Source organism: Engystomops pustulosus, chromosome 4 (genome assembly GCF_040894005.1).
Source record: "Engystomops pustulosus chromosome 4, aEngPut4.maternal, whole genome shotgun sequence".
In the NCBI taxonomy this organism is placed as follows: Eukaryota; Metazoa; Chordata; class Amphibia; order Anura; family Leptodactylidae; genus Engystomops; species Engystomops pustulosus.
The window spans coordinates 60,265,824-60,282,097 of NC_092414.1; the positions used below are offsets into that span (position 1 = coordinate 60,265,824).

The 16,274-nt window shown below is 39.1% G+C and overlaps 1 protein-coding gene across 5 annotated transcripts in view; it reads right to left on the minus strand.

The window, feature by feature from the left end:
- HRH2 (histamine receptor H2) overlaps nt 1-16,274 on the minus strand; it is a 138,738-nt gene that overhangs the window by 19,350 nt on the left and 103,114 nt on the right. The gene's annotated exons all lie outside the window — the stretch shown is intronic.

Sequence of the window (16,274 nt, forward strand, 5' to 3'; positions counted from 1 at the left end):
AGAGCAGTGAGAGACTAGTGATGTCCATTGGCCACAGATGTGCTGAAGTCATTCAAAGCAAGGGCCTGTGCACTTCCTACTGGTTACTGTTGTAATGTTCAGAAAATGAAATTATAATCTTTCTCTGTGCTACAGTCATTGTTGTTCTCTAAATATGATCATCATGTGTTTTGCAAAATAAAGGTTTTATGTTGTTATACTTCGGTCATTTTTAAAACATTGTTCTAGTGGCACAGTCTGCCCTTACAAAAATCCATCAAATGTTAATCAATGGATATTACATTATTTGTGAAAAAATGATCGTACATTGTTCTCAAAATTTGATCTCTAGTCTATCAATCTATTTATCTGTCTATCTATCCATCTATCTGATATACACCAATAACACTTTTTAAAAGTGTTCTTATGGGCGAATTTAAAGTATTGCTTCTCTTCTTCCTTTCATTTGGATTAGAATTTGAGATATGTAAATCTATAATTTTAAAGATTGCCACCATTTACCTTTTTTCCTTGTCACAATCTCTATCGGGTCGGACCTGGTGGATATTACATTCCAGCGGAGTACACCTCCAGATTTACTAGGCGGTTGGAGCCTATTAGTAAACCCGGTGTGCAATACACCAGGGGGAAAATTAAAGGAAACCTACCATTTCAAATGGTAGGTGTAAGCTGTAAACACCGAGCACCAGCTCAGGGTGAGCTGGTGCCGATGCTTAGTTTCGTTAGTGATTAAACCGCGGTATCGCGGTTTTAACACTTTTTAAACTTTATAGCAGAAACTGCTACGGCGCCTACATAGGAAATGCCGCAGGCGTTGCGCGCGCACGGTCGCGTGCAGCGCCGAAGCAGCTTCTGCTATAAAGTTTAAAAAGTGTTAAATCCGCGATACCGCAGTTTTAACACTAACGAAACTAAGCACCGGCACCAGCTCACCCTGAGCTGGTGCTCGGTGTTTACAGCTTACACCTACTATTTGAAATGGTAGGTTTCCTTTAAGATCCATGTTCAATACACAAGTCTTAATAAACATCCCCCAATATACCTTTAAATATAATTTTGGGCATAATCTGTTACCTACATGTTGGCCTATACTGGATCTTTCCATCTGAGATATATACATCTGGAAATCTTCCTAACACTTCCCAATTTAGGCTCAGATAATGTGTGTACTGAGGTACCAAAGGTGTTAATACGCAGTTGTTACGTGGCAGTAAATGTTAGGATTATTTTCAAGGCAAGTCCACTGTTAAATGATGTGTTCAGCGAGGTCTCCTCATGTAGGAAAACTATCTGACTACAATATTTACATCTGTGCAAATCCCCTTCTTAGTTCTTGCAGTTTCTGTTCCCCTTTCTATACTTTGATGGAGTAAACCAATTAGTTCACTCGTGTGAAAAAGTTACTTAACGCCCTAACTGCAATATTTAGGTTTCCATCTTTGCATTGAGAGGACAGTTCAAGCTTGGACGTGTTAAATGAACTGATAAACCATACTCCTATACAAACAATCTGTGCAAAATTAGGTCAAATTATAGAGAAAACAATTTCAGGTGAAGGATAATGGTCCAGGTGTATCGATCTGTTTTTTGACATAATTCTGTGGTAATTTATCAAGGATTTTAGACAGTCGTTGGGCACTTTTATGACTAGCACGGCAAAAGGGGGTTGCCTTCAAAAGCTGCATGTGACAAACATTATGAAAATCCATCAATGTTTCTGGGATAAACCAAGCCAACTAATAGGTGGCACAAAGTTGGACAAGACAGACGTAAACTACTCTAAATTTATAAAGACATGTTGATAAATCTGGTGCTACTGTCATTCTAATTTTGTCTAACTTTTAGACACTTTTAATAAATCTAATGTTGCTTGTGTATTTTCCCTGTTACTCATAAATATTCATGTCCCAGAAGAAGCAGCAAGTGTGTAGAAACGCTAGTTAGGGAAATTGATGGTTTAGCACGCTGCATGTCTGGACTGTTTTTAAGATACTTACTACGGGGGTAATTTATCATACGGCCCCAATTGTCATGCCCCCTGTGTCAGTGGATACATCAAGAGGCAAAGGCCTTTTGCAACTTGGCAATACTACGGCAGATCTGGCATTGTTTTGCGTAAAAACCTGTTGACAAATGTTTACCCATGCCGACCCGCACCCCCGTTGGCCAGGCCCCTCCACTCCATGTGCGTGGAGGTGGTTTAGCTGCAAAAATAATCACAATTTTTAGCAGTGTGCAAGAAATTGTGATTATTGCAGCAGGTCTGTGCCAGAAACTGGCGTAGAAGCAATGATACAATTACCCCTGTACTTTAAAATATATTGTGAGTAGATGGAATAAAAGACTGAAATAGTGCATACCAGTAGGTAATAAGAGTATGTGATTTGTTTGTTACTCCTAAATTGTAAGTTCCAGATTTTGTATGAAGAAGTCCGGGGATTGATTAGAATATATGGGAGTGTGTACAGAACTGTAAATAATGCGTCTTATTTCCTTTGGGAAAAAATGTTTTTTATAATCCATTTGAAGTATTTATATTCATGCTGCTCATGAGTTCCGAGGGTACATAAGAGTGGCTCGCTTTATTTACATATGCAAATAAATAGTGTACATGCTTTGGCAAACCTTAACATAAAATGGAATTAGGCCGTTTTCACACAACAATTTTCAGGTCAAAAATTTTTCATCAGTATTTTTAAGCCAAAACGAGGACTGGCTCTTTGTCTGTAGCATACACTAATGGTATTGGCATACAAATATCAATAATCAGTGTTCAATATCCATGAACACTGGTCAGTTCTTCACACAATGCCTCAAAATTTATTTATTTATTTAAAACACATCTTATTCATTGCTCAAAGCCAAGGTGGTCATGAATTATGATTCTTCAAAAGGAAAGCTGGCAGTGTTTTTTTCTTTTTCCCTTTCTGCACCTCATGCGCTTGAATTTATGAATATTGGTGTTTTCCAACACTCTCAACTTGTTCTATTTAAAGGTGTAAAATTTTTATTGCTTCTATTTTTCGACATGTTTTTTTGGCACAATTTGTGGTGCAAAAAGAGAGCAGATAAAAGCAAGTTCTAAACCTTTCAGTCCATGCGCCAATTCATGTATCCCTTGCAACACAAACTTACATCCCACTGAGAAAAATAGCTATGTTCCAGCGCCACCCTGCGGCAAAAATAATAAAAGCCCCTCTAAGTGTCTGATGTACAGTACTAACTAAAGTGTAGAATGTTCTGAGTTCTTGCATATGACACATATAGTGAGGAGGATTTACTCAAAGTGGTATATTTATCACTATATATCACTATAATCACAATTACTTGAAAAACGCCAGTATTTGCAATTATTTTCCTCTTTCCGTCATCTTTATGTCAAGTGGTCTTGGAGGAGGCGTGAAGGGTGTATGGCCGGAAGTAGAGTGGCCTTGCCCCTGCACACTGCCTATACCATGTAAGTGTTCACCTTCAACATGTTTTTGCACAAAACTACACAAGCTAGTATCTGTCACCCACCGGATACATCAGGAGATCTAAGCCTCTTGATGTATCCAGCAGTTTCAGAGAAGCGGTATAAAGTCGAATAGGCTTAAAGGGGGTTATTTTTCAGCACTAGTGCCAGCCTCTTGATGTATCCAGCGGGGGCCTGCGCTATGTCTATTTCTACGCCAAGCCCGCCAAGACATACTTTTGGTATGCCCCGTGCTGACCCCCTTTGGTATAAAGGTGGCGGAACGGGGAAAATAATCACAAGTGCTATCTATGAGTTAGCATTTGCGATGATTTAAGGGCTTCTATGCCCCAAAGTGTTTATTGATGTAGACTCTGTTTGCTCATGAAAGCATTTCTCACTCTAAATTCCGGGATCGAGGACCATTGGACTTCTGTTAGGGGCATTCGGAACATACCCAAGTGATAATCAGATGAGAACCCCTGAATAGTGTGGTATTTTCCTATTCTCTGTGAAGATGTCACCTGAGCTGCTGTTCTAAGTTTTCTTTTTGTTTTTCTCTATATATTGCATAATGTTCGCTAGTGCAAAGTGTCTAATACTGAATGATAAATGTACATCAATATGACCTATTTTCAAACTGATTTCCAAGATAAAAATGCAAGACCATTTAGACCAGTAAAGTAAAATTTCAGTTTCCGTGGTAATTGGCTGCACTAATAGCTGATCTCACATTTTTATCAGCTTACTAGTAAAAGTCAATTCTTATCGCACTTGAAAAAAACTTAAAAAGTACATGAACATATTGGTCGCTGTCCTGAATAAACTGCTGTAACAGCAGTTACAGAAGCCTTGATAAGATAAGATAACACTTATTGATTTTTGTTGTAGACCTGCTGTATGGTACATGCACAGGAGAGGGGGATGCAGAGATGAGCTATTCCTAATAATAATGTCTTACGCTGACATTTTTTACGCTAATTTGTACTGTTTTGGGATTTAACTGGGGGAGAAGGGGGGTTAAACTACTTATCCTCCCCTCCTCCGCTGCTCCGATTCTCCTGCAGTGTCACCAATCAATGCTGGGTCACTGTTTGTGTACCAAGGCCTGTGGTGCCGACTCCTGCAAACCTGCTACTGCCTGAACATCTATTGGAGCAGGCATGCACCGGTGTCAGGATGGCATCCCCCCCCCCCACTTTGTAAACAAGCAGAAGTCTACAAGGACGGCGTTGTCGCAGGAGATCAGGAGCACCAGAAGCTGGGAATATAATGGTTTATTATTTTCTAAGCTTCCCAGCCCCCCAGCTATATATGACATTTTTTATCCCGAGACAACCCCATTAATTGTTCTTATTGATTTTAAAATGCAAAACTTTATATGTATTAACATAAAACTTGCCAATAGCTTCCCTGAACTGTCCTGTAATTTTATTTCAATAGATTTTGGTACCTGCATATATGATTTTTCTTTGAAGGAGTTGTCCGACATTAGTAAAAAAAAAAAATAAAGCTATACTTGCCTCCCTCGGCAATCCTGGTGTCCCACCCCCTCCCCGACAACTTCCTCCAGCCTGGCACACAAACCTATCTCCTGTCCTAGCGCTATAGCTGTAAACAAACAGGGGCCGGCAGCAATGGACGGTGGCCGGGACATGCCAAGGGAGGTAAGTATAGGATTTTTTAATAGTATTTTTTTCACAGCCCAGCAGTAATATTTTTACTAATGTCCGACAACCCCTTTAATATAAATGCAAACCATCTGCAAGGTCATAATTAAATATATCAAATTGTATTAGTAAGAAACCCCCCAGTGGTAATATGTTTCATTATCAGTTGTTAACCATTTATCAATCTCTTATATTAAAGCACCAAATAATTGAAGATTGATCATATCAGGAATTCATCCTATATCTTATATCTCTTCAAAACTTTACATTCAATTTACTTCTATAAATGATAGGTCTGATGGAAGGAATGAAGCGAGTCTTGTATTACAACCAGGGCAGTAGATATGCATCTATCACAAGAATGGCAGAGCTGTTTTAGGATAAGCCCCTAGATTGACAGTATCTCACAATCCATTATGTCTTTTTTTAATATAACTGATCTTTCTCACATTTTATTTCAATCCTTCTAATGTATCTTCAAGCAGCATCTGTCCTCTAGTGTAAAATCAACCGTAATGCTCCACTTTATAAGAGTTTACAAGATGTTCTAGAGCAAGTCTTCCACTTAAAGGAAATGTCAGTGAGTGACAAGTACGTTAAAGATGAATAAAGAACACTGGTATTGAAGAGAGCAGGCTTGTAAAGTACATGACCTGCTGCTGCGTCAAAAGCTAACAAAAACTGCTTTCCTCACTGGCTCCACATGGCTATACCTCGCCTAGACAAAGCTACAGAAATTGTGTGATGGTCATTTGTCAAGGTGACAAGCCTGCAGAAAAGGCTAATTCGAAGCTGTTTGTACTCTCTCTGCGGGTGCTGAGCAAACGAACAGAAGTGGGAAGGCTCAGAAATGTGTATATAGGCTTGATATCACTTTAGGTGAAAGGTTCGGAAATACAAATTAGGGATTATTTCGACAAATGCAATTGACTCATTATGGAATCTGATTTATCCTTTATTGTCCACCTAGGAAAGTAAAGGCTATACCATAATTGTGCTCTGAGAGGTGTATGCATTTTCGTTATTCCACTAAACAGCTAGATAGAGTGAAGTGTGTCAAGCCTGCCCGCCACCACCCACCATGTAAGCCATTACTTGTAAATCGGACCTAAGACAAAATTTGTAACCTGTTCTTACACCTAAAAAAATAATGACACAGCATCTGATGCAATTTAAAGAGTTTATTCACACAAAAGCTGCTTTTTTCATGCCCATGTGAATAAAGGCGTGCAGCCTTCTTTAAACTACATCGGATTCTGTGGCCTTTCCTTATTTTGTGAGCATTTGGATCCCATACACCAGGATATACAGCTGTGTGTATCATCCACACCAGAGTCCAGAAGCTGTTTGAGTTGCTGTCTTTTTCCTATTTTTTGACTGTTCTTCCACCTATCATGAACAATGGTTATTATTTAGACTTCTTATATGGCAAAGGGGCCTATTATCCCTCTCAAGCAAAATGAATACCCAGATCTAGAGTTATAGTAGCTCTTCATTCCAAATCATCATGTCCCGGACAGTAAGTCCTTGACCATCTAAAAAAGGGATTTATTTAATACATCAGTTTACTGTAACTTTCTAAAAATGTGATTTTTGACAAACGATTATCATAGGATAATATTTGAACATGGCTTTGTTTATTATTGTAAAATGGAGATCTCGTAATATAGGAACACGATGTTCAATATTTGTGCATAAAAATTGTAAGCTTCAGATAAAGAGACTAGTAGGTATGAAGACTTATCGACTATACACAATCAGAGAGCTCAGGGAGATGGTTTTCCAGCTGTATATTTATAATTGTGACTCTAGAAAAAATTTTTTTTCCCTGTGACAACTGGATTTTCAAAATGTTGTGCTATCATGGGCACCAGGGTTATTAATAAAGCTTCATTACAGACAGATCTTTGCAGCCTGGAAGTAAAGTAAAGCATCTAGAGACTTCACTAGAGGTCACAGTGGGCAAAGGGGTCTATCTGTATGTGTATATATACACACACACAGTATTTTTCGGACTATGAGGTGCACCGGAGTAAAAGGCGCACCATCAATAAATGCCTGCTAAAACGTCTAGGTTCATATATAAGGCGCACCGGATTATAAGGCGCACCTGATTATAAGGATGAATGACCAGCAGGTGGCAGACCTGTGCCCAGTTCAAGGCAGCTGTTGTCTATATACAGTTCATATATAAGGCACACTGGACTATAAGGCGCATCTTTGATTTCTGAGAAAATCAAAGGATTTTTTGTGCGCCTTATAGACGTAAAAATTCAGTATATTGATTACCTATTACCTCAAGGCCTCTATTGATCTACTGAAAGCAGAATCCCCTAGCACTAGAAGCAAAACTGAATATGCTGCCTGAAGGACAGCTCCATTGCCTTTGTAGTAACGAGGCTGGCTATTTGCATATAAGTGAATGATAGCTCGAGTTAACACAGCTTACTTACAGCCACTATACAAAGAGCAGAGCTGCTCTAATGGCTTCATTCTCAGTGTTGATTTTGACAACAGAATCATCATTGGGGGTGTTGGACTCTGATCTATTATTTTTTTACCTTTCCTATAGATAGCTCTTCAATATATATATAATGGAAACCCCTTTAAGTCAATGTCAAACTCTTTAAATGCAATCCTTATTAGTATTGACCATGTAAAACTGCAGATGGTGTTAGGCAGCAGCTATGGAGAGCTTTTGATCCATACCTTGTTATTATTAGTACTAGCAGGACTGTGAAAAATGCATTCATTTTCCAGGATTATAGGAATGTAGCCTGACTTAAAGCACTCTTTGAGTAACTGCTGCAGTATTCAAACCAAAACCTGCTACAGCTCTTACTCTTTGCAGACTGAATGGGTTGTGTTCAGTAAGAAGGTCTCATAGAGTAATTCCCCAAAGTGCTCCAAGTCCAGGTACAATCCTGGACTATAATGAGAAGAGCAATAATTTAAAGATGGCAATTTGTGGATTTACATGCGAATCATTTAGAATTTGCATTTTACACTTTATGGGACTTCTATTGTTCAATATGGTTAAAATATTTTCAGTTGACCTTGGGAAATTCACTTTCATTCAGAGTATCTTTGATAATCACAAATCCAACCACACTCCGATTTTGCTATTAGAGAAGAACTATGCATTCAGCTATAGTTGAGCAGGTGTTAAAATTCACTCCTTCATTTTCTTTTTAAATTAGTCATTTCACTGACTTCAACGTTATAAATGGCAGATGGAAAAATGTACGCTTTCACTAAAATAACAAGGAAGCAGTATGCTGCGTTGTTCAGTAAGTCAAGAACAGCATATGTCACTGAGATGAATGACAACGGATGAAACAGTGATGTCTAAAAGAAACTCCTGGAAAACAACTTTATTACACACATTTTATATTGTGAACCCAGCTCCTGTATAGCAAAGGACCAAAAAAATGCACGGTGGGTATCTTATATACTATAATATCATACTACGATGACAAACAAAGCACTGCGGCATGGGAAGAATAATGTGAACATTTCAATAGTAATTTAATTTTGCGGAAAGATTGACACATAAATAATGTATGTGTATTTTTTGTGTGTATTTCTATTTATATACATCATTGGCGGACAGGACAACTGTCTTGTGCAGATAGCCTTAGCCCCTTAAGGGCGCAGGGTTTTTTTCGCTCATTTCTCGCCATCCACCTTCAAAAATCCATAACTTTTTCATTTTTCCACGTACAGAGTTTTTCTTTCAAACAAATTTTACTTTCCCATGATGTTATTTATTACTTCATGTCGTGTACCTGGAAGCAGGAAAAAAATTCCAAATGTGGAAAAATTAAAAAAAAAAATGCATGTGCATCACGATCTTGTGACTTTCACTCTGTGCTCCAAATTATACTGCTCCAAATAATACTGTGCTCCAAATAATTCAAAAATTAAAAGAGTGTGTATGAAAAAGAAAAAAAAAATTGCCATCTTCTGACGCTAATAACTTTTTCATACTTTGGTGAACGGAGCTGTGTGAGGTGTCATTTTTTGCAAAATGGCCGATGTTTTGAGGACTGTGTGAGACTTTGATCACTTTCATTACATTTTTAATATCATGTAAAAAGGTGTAAAAGTCGCGTTTCAGACATCTGGGCGCCATTTCTCGTTTTGGAGGTCACTGCCGGCAATATCCGTTTTTATATTTTGATCGTTCGAGCATTTTGGGATACGGCGATAAATCATGTGTGTGTTACATTTTTTTTCACTATTTCTTAGACCCTCTAGGGTACATTAACCCTAGATGGTCAGATCGTTCCTACCATATACTGCAATACTTCTGTATTGCAGTATATGGCGTTTTTGCATATGATTCATTACAATGATTCACAGGCTCATTATAATGAATCTGCACAAACCATGCAGCCTCGGGTCTGACGAAGACCCGAGGCTGTCATGGCAACCGATCGCCGACCTCCCCCCTGATGACGTTTGGGGGAGCGACGTTCAGAAGAAAGATGGCGGCGCCGGTACGTTTTAAGTACCGCCGGCAATTTGCAATATGCAGCAAAGTCCATCTCTGTAGGAAGAGGGCTCAGCCCGTGAGCCCTCTTCATACACCCTTTACAGCTCTGTGGTGGATATATCCGTTGCAGAGCGTGAAGGGGTTAGGGTTGCCTTCTGCAGATACACAGTTTGCAGCAATTTTCTGACTGCCCTGATATACTGTATTGTGCCACTTCTCCATTATTGAATGTCTATTGATCTATTGCTTTTCCTTAAAGGAAATCTACCATTTGTTTTTATGCATTGTGAACCAACCATAACATATCAACTACACTGGTGCAAAAACATATCTTTTTTAATCCTTGAACCAAGTGATTTTGCTAAAAAACAATTATAAAATTATGATAATCAGGCTATGTCGCTCCTGTGGCTGTCCCGGTGCTCCCCTCAGCCTAATTATACCTAGCATAAGCTGAGAATACGTAATCACTGTGTTGTCTCTGACAGGCAGAAGTACCGGCGGTCCCCTACTTAAGAACACTCGACTTACATACGACCCCTAGTTACAAACGGACCTCTGGATATTGATAATTTATTGTACTTTAGTCCTAGGCTACATTGGTCAGCTGTAACAGTTATCACAGGCATCTGTAATGAAGCTTTAGTGTTAATCCTGGTTCTTATGACAACCCAACATTTTTAAAATCCTATTGTCACAGAGACCAAAAAGTTCTGTCTGGGATTACAATGATAAAATATACAGTTCCGACTTAGATACAAATTCAACTTAAGAACAAACCTACAGACCCTATCTTGTATGTAACCCGGGGACTGCCTATAATCAATTGTTGCACCATATCCCAGCTGCTGCTTATGAGTCATTCAGCTCAGGTTGATTAGTCCTGTCTGGACAGTTCAAGCAGCTCTTTTATGTACGGAAGCTAGTCTGCACCCAGATTTCACAAGGTCCTGAATTTTATAATTATTTTTTTCAGCAAAATCACTTGGCTCAAGGTATGTTTGGTTCACAATGCATAAAAACAAATGGAAGTTTTCCCTTCAGTGTAGTTGAAATGTTCTGTAAATTCAGCCCTTTATCGTTGCAGGAAACATTTGAGGTATTTCTCTGTTGTATATTAGGTATTTATTGAAAATCCCAGAATTTGTCTTTCTACTGCGAAGCAATAGAAAACTTAAATTAATTTAGCAAAACAACAAATCCTATGACATTTTAGATCAATTGGGTTTCATAGGGACATCACAGCAGGTATAATTGTAGGGACCAGTTGATTCAGATAAACAGAATATTAACATGAGATAATAGAGTAAAGATAGTCTTTTGTCTCATGCTGGGATGTATGCAGAGATATTTTCTTTCTCTAAATTGAATCAAACATCATTCTCTACAATATGCAAATTTGATTTAAACTTTTTTTTCCATAAGTTGCCATAGATAATTAGTTGAACTGCTGTATTCTCGTCTAAAATCCTGTATATGTTTTCATTGGGGGAGTTTAAAATGCCTTGTCTGTCACTTTTCTTGCAGACTAGGAATGTTATAAAGCCCCATTTCTGACATTTTTGTTGGTTCTCTGCCCCTCACACCACTTTGGGAATATGAATACAATATGTATTCAGGAAAAGCTATAATTATGGCATCCCCAAAGGACTTTCTAAGATGCCTGAAAGAAGAATTTGATGATGGTTATAATTTTTTGTAGTGCTCTCTTACATAATACAAACCAATATGCATGAGTCCTTACATTATCTATTGATCTTGAAAAGTTACAACATGCATTAAAGGGAACCTGTCGGGCACATCTAGCCCCCAAATCAAAGGTCCTACATCATTTACTGAAGTGAATTGCTCAGCATGATGTTATTGAAATGAGTCATCAGCTCCTGTGAATTATAAAATGAACCCCACATTTTGCAAAGTAATCCAGTGAATTAAGTTAGTCAGTATTGTTCCTCAGCTGATCTGAGTCGGGCTGAACCGGCCCCCTCCTCCTCTTTCCTCTTGTGAACACACCCGCTACATGTCTCCTGTCTATCATTCATACCTCTTCTGTGCTGCAGTGTCCTAAGTAGGTTGGGGGACTGTCTTTCTGACCTCTTTATTGCCAAAATTATAACTTTGTAAAACAGCTCGAGGCGCTCAGGCTGATGGTGCCCAACGGCTCTCGGCTATCATGGACTTTCATTTATGAACATGCCCCACTGCAAGCCTTCTCCTGCTGTCAGCAAGGGTACTAGGAGAGAGCACATGCCCCGCTCTCCATGCGCTGGCTCTGACTTCACCGGCCGGATCCTCATTCCCCGGCCGGGAGCAGTAGGAGTCTTGTTGCGGGGAACATGCATAAATTAAAGTTTGTGGAAGCCGAAAGGTGCTCTGCTGCCATCAGCCTGTGCACCTCAGACATTTTTACAAAGTTATTATTTCGGCAATAAAGAAGCCAGAAAGCTTGTAAACCACTGTCCCCCAATCCACTAGATGTAAAAAGCAGCCTATTTAGGACACTATTACCACCAGAAATAGGTGGTATAACAAACAAATTAACAAAGTGATTGTTTGAGATTGCTAGTTGCACTCTTCATCACATTAAACAGACGTCAGTAAGCTTCATGTAACACAATTCTTCATTCTACAGTTGAACTTTCAGAAGGTCATGTTATCATATGGAAACTATGATTGGCCATTATCAGACATGCCTTCTTGAGATCACATTCCATAGGATACACTGCATTTCTCTCTGACATGTCTCTCTTGCTGCTATTGATTCTTTGCATCCAGAATGTAGTTTGTTCGATAGGTCCCCTGCGCCGGTGGACATAAGTCAATTATATTTCATCGTAATTACATCTCTTGGGGTTTCATTTGCTCTAGCTTGCTATGTAAACCCTTTTTTACACTAAGTGCTTGTTCTTGTGCAGGCTTTGTCCTCTAGCACTTCACCTTCTCTCACTTCTTATCACTGTCATATCTTAGGAATGCTTTCTCATTGTATATACAATGCCTACATTAAGTAAATAGTCCTTCTAAAGAGAACAGCAAAGTGATCTCTGTTCATTTGTAAAGAAACAAAGAAAAAAAACCTCAGTAAATGCATAAAGAGACTGAGACTGTGAAAATCTGTGATTTGTAAACTGCTAATCTCCTTAACACCCGTGCAATGTTTATTATCCCTGGATCCTGATATATGACCTTTTGAATACACTGTAGTGCAAGAATTATTCATATTCACGTGGCAACCAGACTCAAAATAGCCAAATTTTACCTTTACCCCCATTCTTAAAAAGAGAATTTAGCTAGTGTAAATTGTACCACATTTTTGTCTTATATCATGACCCAACCTGCCCAGCGGCCTGCACATCGACTGGGCAGGTTCTGTACAGGTTTGGATTCCCACTCCAAATAATATAGTAAATGAAGCCCAAGCACTCCTTCTGATGAAATGAAATTTTTTTATTAGGTAAGGCTCCATGCACAACACTAGTTGCTGCTCTCCTTACTAACCCTGCTGTCCATTGCTCTCTGCGTTTGACAAAGACTGTCTGGCGTTATGCGACGCAATAATTGCCTTTTTCCTTCAAATAAAAGATTTTCATTGCATCATAAGGAGTGCTTAGAGAGGAGATTAGAGATGTACTACAGGGCAACATTATTTGTGTACAAGTAAGAATTTAATTTTACTAGAAATAGGGGAATTTGACTTAACTATAACCACAACATAAACGTGATGCCAAGTTCAGGAAGAATCAAGGTCAGTCTCTTTAGTGAAATGAGAGTAAGGAGTTATAGAAATATAGAAGATGACAGAATCTAGCAGAAAGGGCTGATGAGAGTTGAGGATACTGTAATTCCAGAGAGGATTGTGGCTTCATAGACAGAGATTGAAATGGCAGATCTTGGCAAGGAAAATATCCCAAATGCATGCTTGAAGTTGAGTGTCATCATCATAAAGATAGTGTTGAAAATAAAATATGCAAAACAGCCAAAGACATACTTAAATTATGAGCAGAGAGATCCGAGGAAATCCATGCAAGGAATGTATGGTTGAAAGGAGTACAATGTTAAGTGATCTTTGTTATTAAATGGGAAAAAGCAAGGTAGTGTCAGGCTTGGGGGTTGTGGATCCTCTGGACCACTGCAGATGATGACACAAGCCACTACCTGGGACCGGAGTCTAAGTGGTACCGGGTTTTCACCAGAGCCCGCCGCAAAGCGGGTTGGACTGGCTGCGGTGCGGTACCACAGGCACAGGGTCAGGGCAGGCGGCAGAGATGCAACGTCAGAGTCCAATTCGGGGTCAGAAACGGGTGGTCCAAGCAGATGGGTCTGGGAACATGGCACCCAGGACAGCAGCACAGAGGAACACTAGTACACCAGAACACGGAGGGACTCAGGAACACAGGAGACATTGGAACACAGGAGACACTGGAATGCTGGAGACATTGAAATGCAGGATAATCGCTATAGAGCTTTCTCTCAGGGTTTGAGGCACAAGGATCCGGCAAAGCAGGAAGCAAGGTGCTGGATTTTTAAAGGGGAAGTGTTCAACCAGAACACCAATCAGCGGTGCGCTGGCCCTTTAAATCTTCTGAAGATGCTGCGTGCCTGCCCTAGGAGACGGGAACGCACGTGCACAGAACTCGGCCGAGGGTCCGGAACAGGGAGAGGTGAGTGACGCTGGCGCCGCACCTGTGAGGCCTGGGGCACACGTGTGAGCCTGCTACCCACGATATGGGTTGTGGGACCACCCGTGACAGGTAGTAATGGTTTCCCCATGTCTAGTCTACATGTACAACAAAATGTTTTTGCATCCCTTTTTGGTTATTAGATTACAAAAAGTCAACACTTAAGCAAAATTGTGGCAAAAAATTTGAGTTTAATTCATCTCATGTGAGCTACGTTTCACTGTAATCTACTGTTGGACTCAACAGTAGGATTTAAGAAAGCACCCAATCTTTTCTTCTAGGACTGTGCTGCTAGTATTTTTCTTTAGTTGTTGGTATCACAGTATATAAAGGTGTGTTATAAATTAAATGAAATCTACTATCAAAATTTGGCATTATAAACCAGGGACATCTACTCATAGATCTAGGTACTGTGACTGTGGTGATATTCTTATTTTTATTACTCATGGCCTCCTTCCTTCTAAAATCAACTTTTTATTATGTTCATTAGCATGAAGGGCTGTTACACTGTCTGACCCTCCCCTTCTGCTCCCTCAGCACTTCCCCTTTCTTGCACGCTGTAACAGCTTGAGAATCTGAAACAAGGAGGAGTTCTAGAAACACCCTCTAAGCCCAAAAGTTGATTTTAGAAGGAAGAAGGCCATGGATAACAAATATAAGAAGATTACAATAGTCACAGTGCCTGGATCTATTTGTTTATCATGCTTGATTTTGATTGCAGATTTCCATTATCTATTCATGGGTTCATGTCTGATTTGGATTACCTTAATGAAGTTGCGCTGATAGCAATACTCATGATGACTTCAGATCAATTTAAAGAGATGCAAAACAAGCCTTCTTGAAATCACTGTTGGGGGATTTCCTTTATTTTTGTTAACCTATTCATGCTGTGAATGAAGTATGAAGGGAGCTCACGGGTGCTAGCACCAATTGTGGGTGTTAAGCCACTGATTGTTGCCAGTTTTCAGTTGTCGCTCCCAATGATGTCATCAGGGAGCAGGGATCGTTTGCCATGACAGCCTCGGGTCTTGTAAGACCCAAGGCTGTATGGTTTATACAGATTTGTTACAATGTGCCAGTGGCACATTGCAATGAATGAGGTGTAAAAATGGCATATACTATAATACAATAGTATTGCTGTATATAGTAAGAATAATAATAATAATTCTTTATTTATATAGCGCCTACAGATTACGCCTCGCTGCACAAAGCATGCCAAATTGGAATAATCAGACTGTCTAGGGTTAAAGTACCCTAGAGGGTCTAAAAAATTGTAAAAAAAAACTAAAAAAAAATACAAATTCAAATCTCTTTCCCTAGGACTAATATAAAAATAAATAAACAGTAAACGTCACAAACATGTTAGGTATTGCTGCATCCAAAAATGCCTGATCTATCAAAATATAAAAAAGTTATTCCCGGCGGTGAACCCCATAAAGGAAAATAGTGCCCAGATGTCCCAAACACCAATTTTATGCAATTTTACATTATTACATGCAAAATTTACCATAAAAAAGGTTAAACAGTCCACAAAATGGTAGCAATAAAAATATCAGCTTAATTCACAAAAAATTACGTCTTACACGGCTCCATACACTAATGTATGAAAAAGTTATTACTGTCAGTAGATGGTGAAACATTTTTTTGTATTAAAACACAATAAAACCTATATAAAATTGGTATTAGTGTGATCGTACAAAAAGCTAAGCAAAGTATCCACCCAAAGAATAAAGTAGACAAATTTTTTGGAGTGTGTTAAAGTTATATAAAGTGAGCCCACAAGAATGTTGGCAGAAATGCACCAATTTCACCCCATCTGGAATTTTTTTTCGAGCTACCCAATACGCAACATGGAATAATAAATATCACAACTGAGTAGTACAGTTTGTTATGCGGAAAATAAGCCGTCACACAGCTCTTCACACAAAAAAATGAAAAGTTTTAAATAAAATGAAATAGATTTTTGAAGGTAG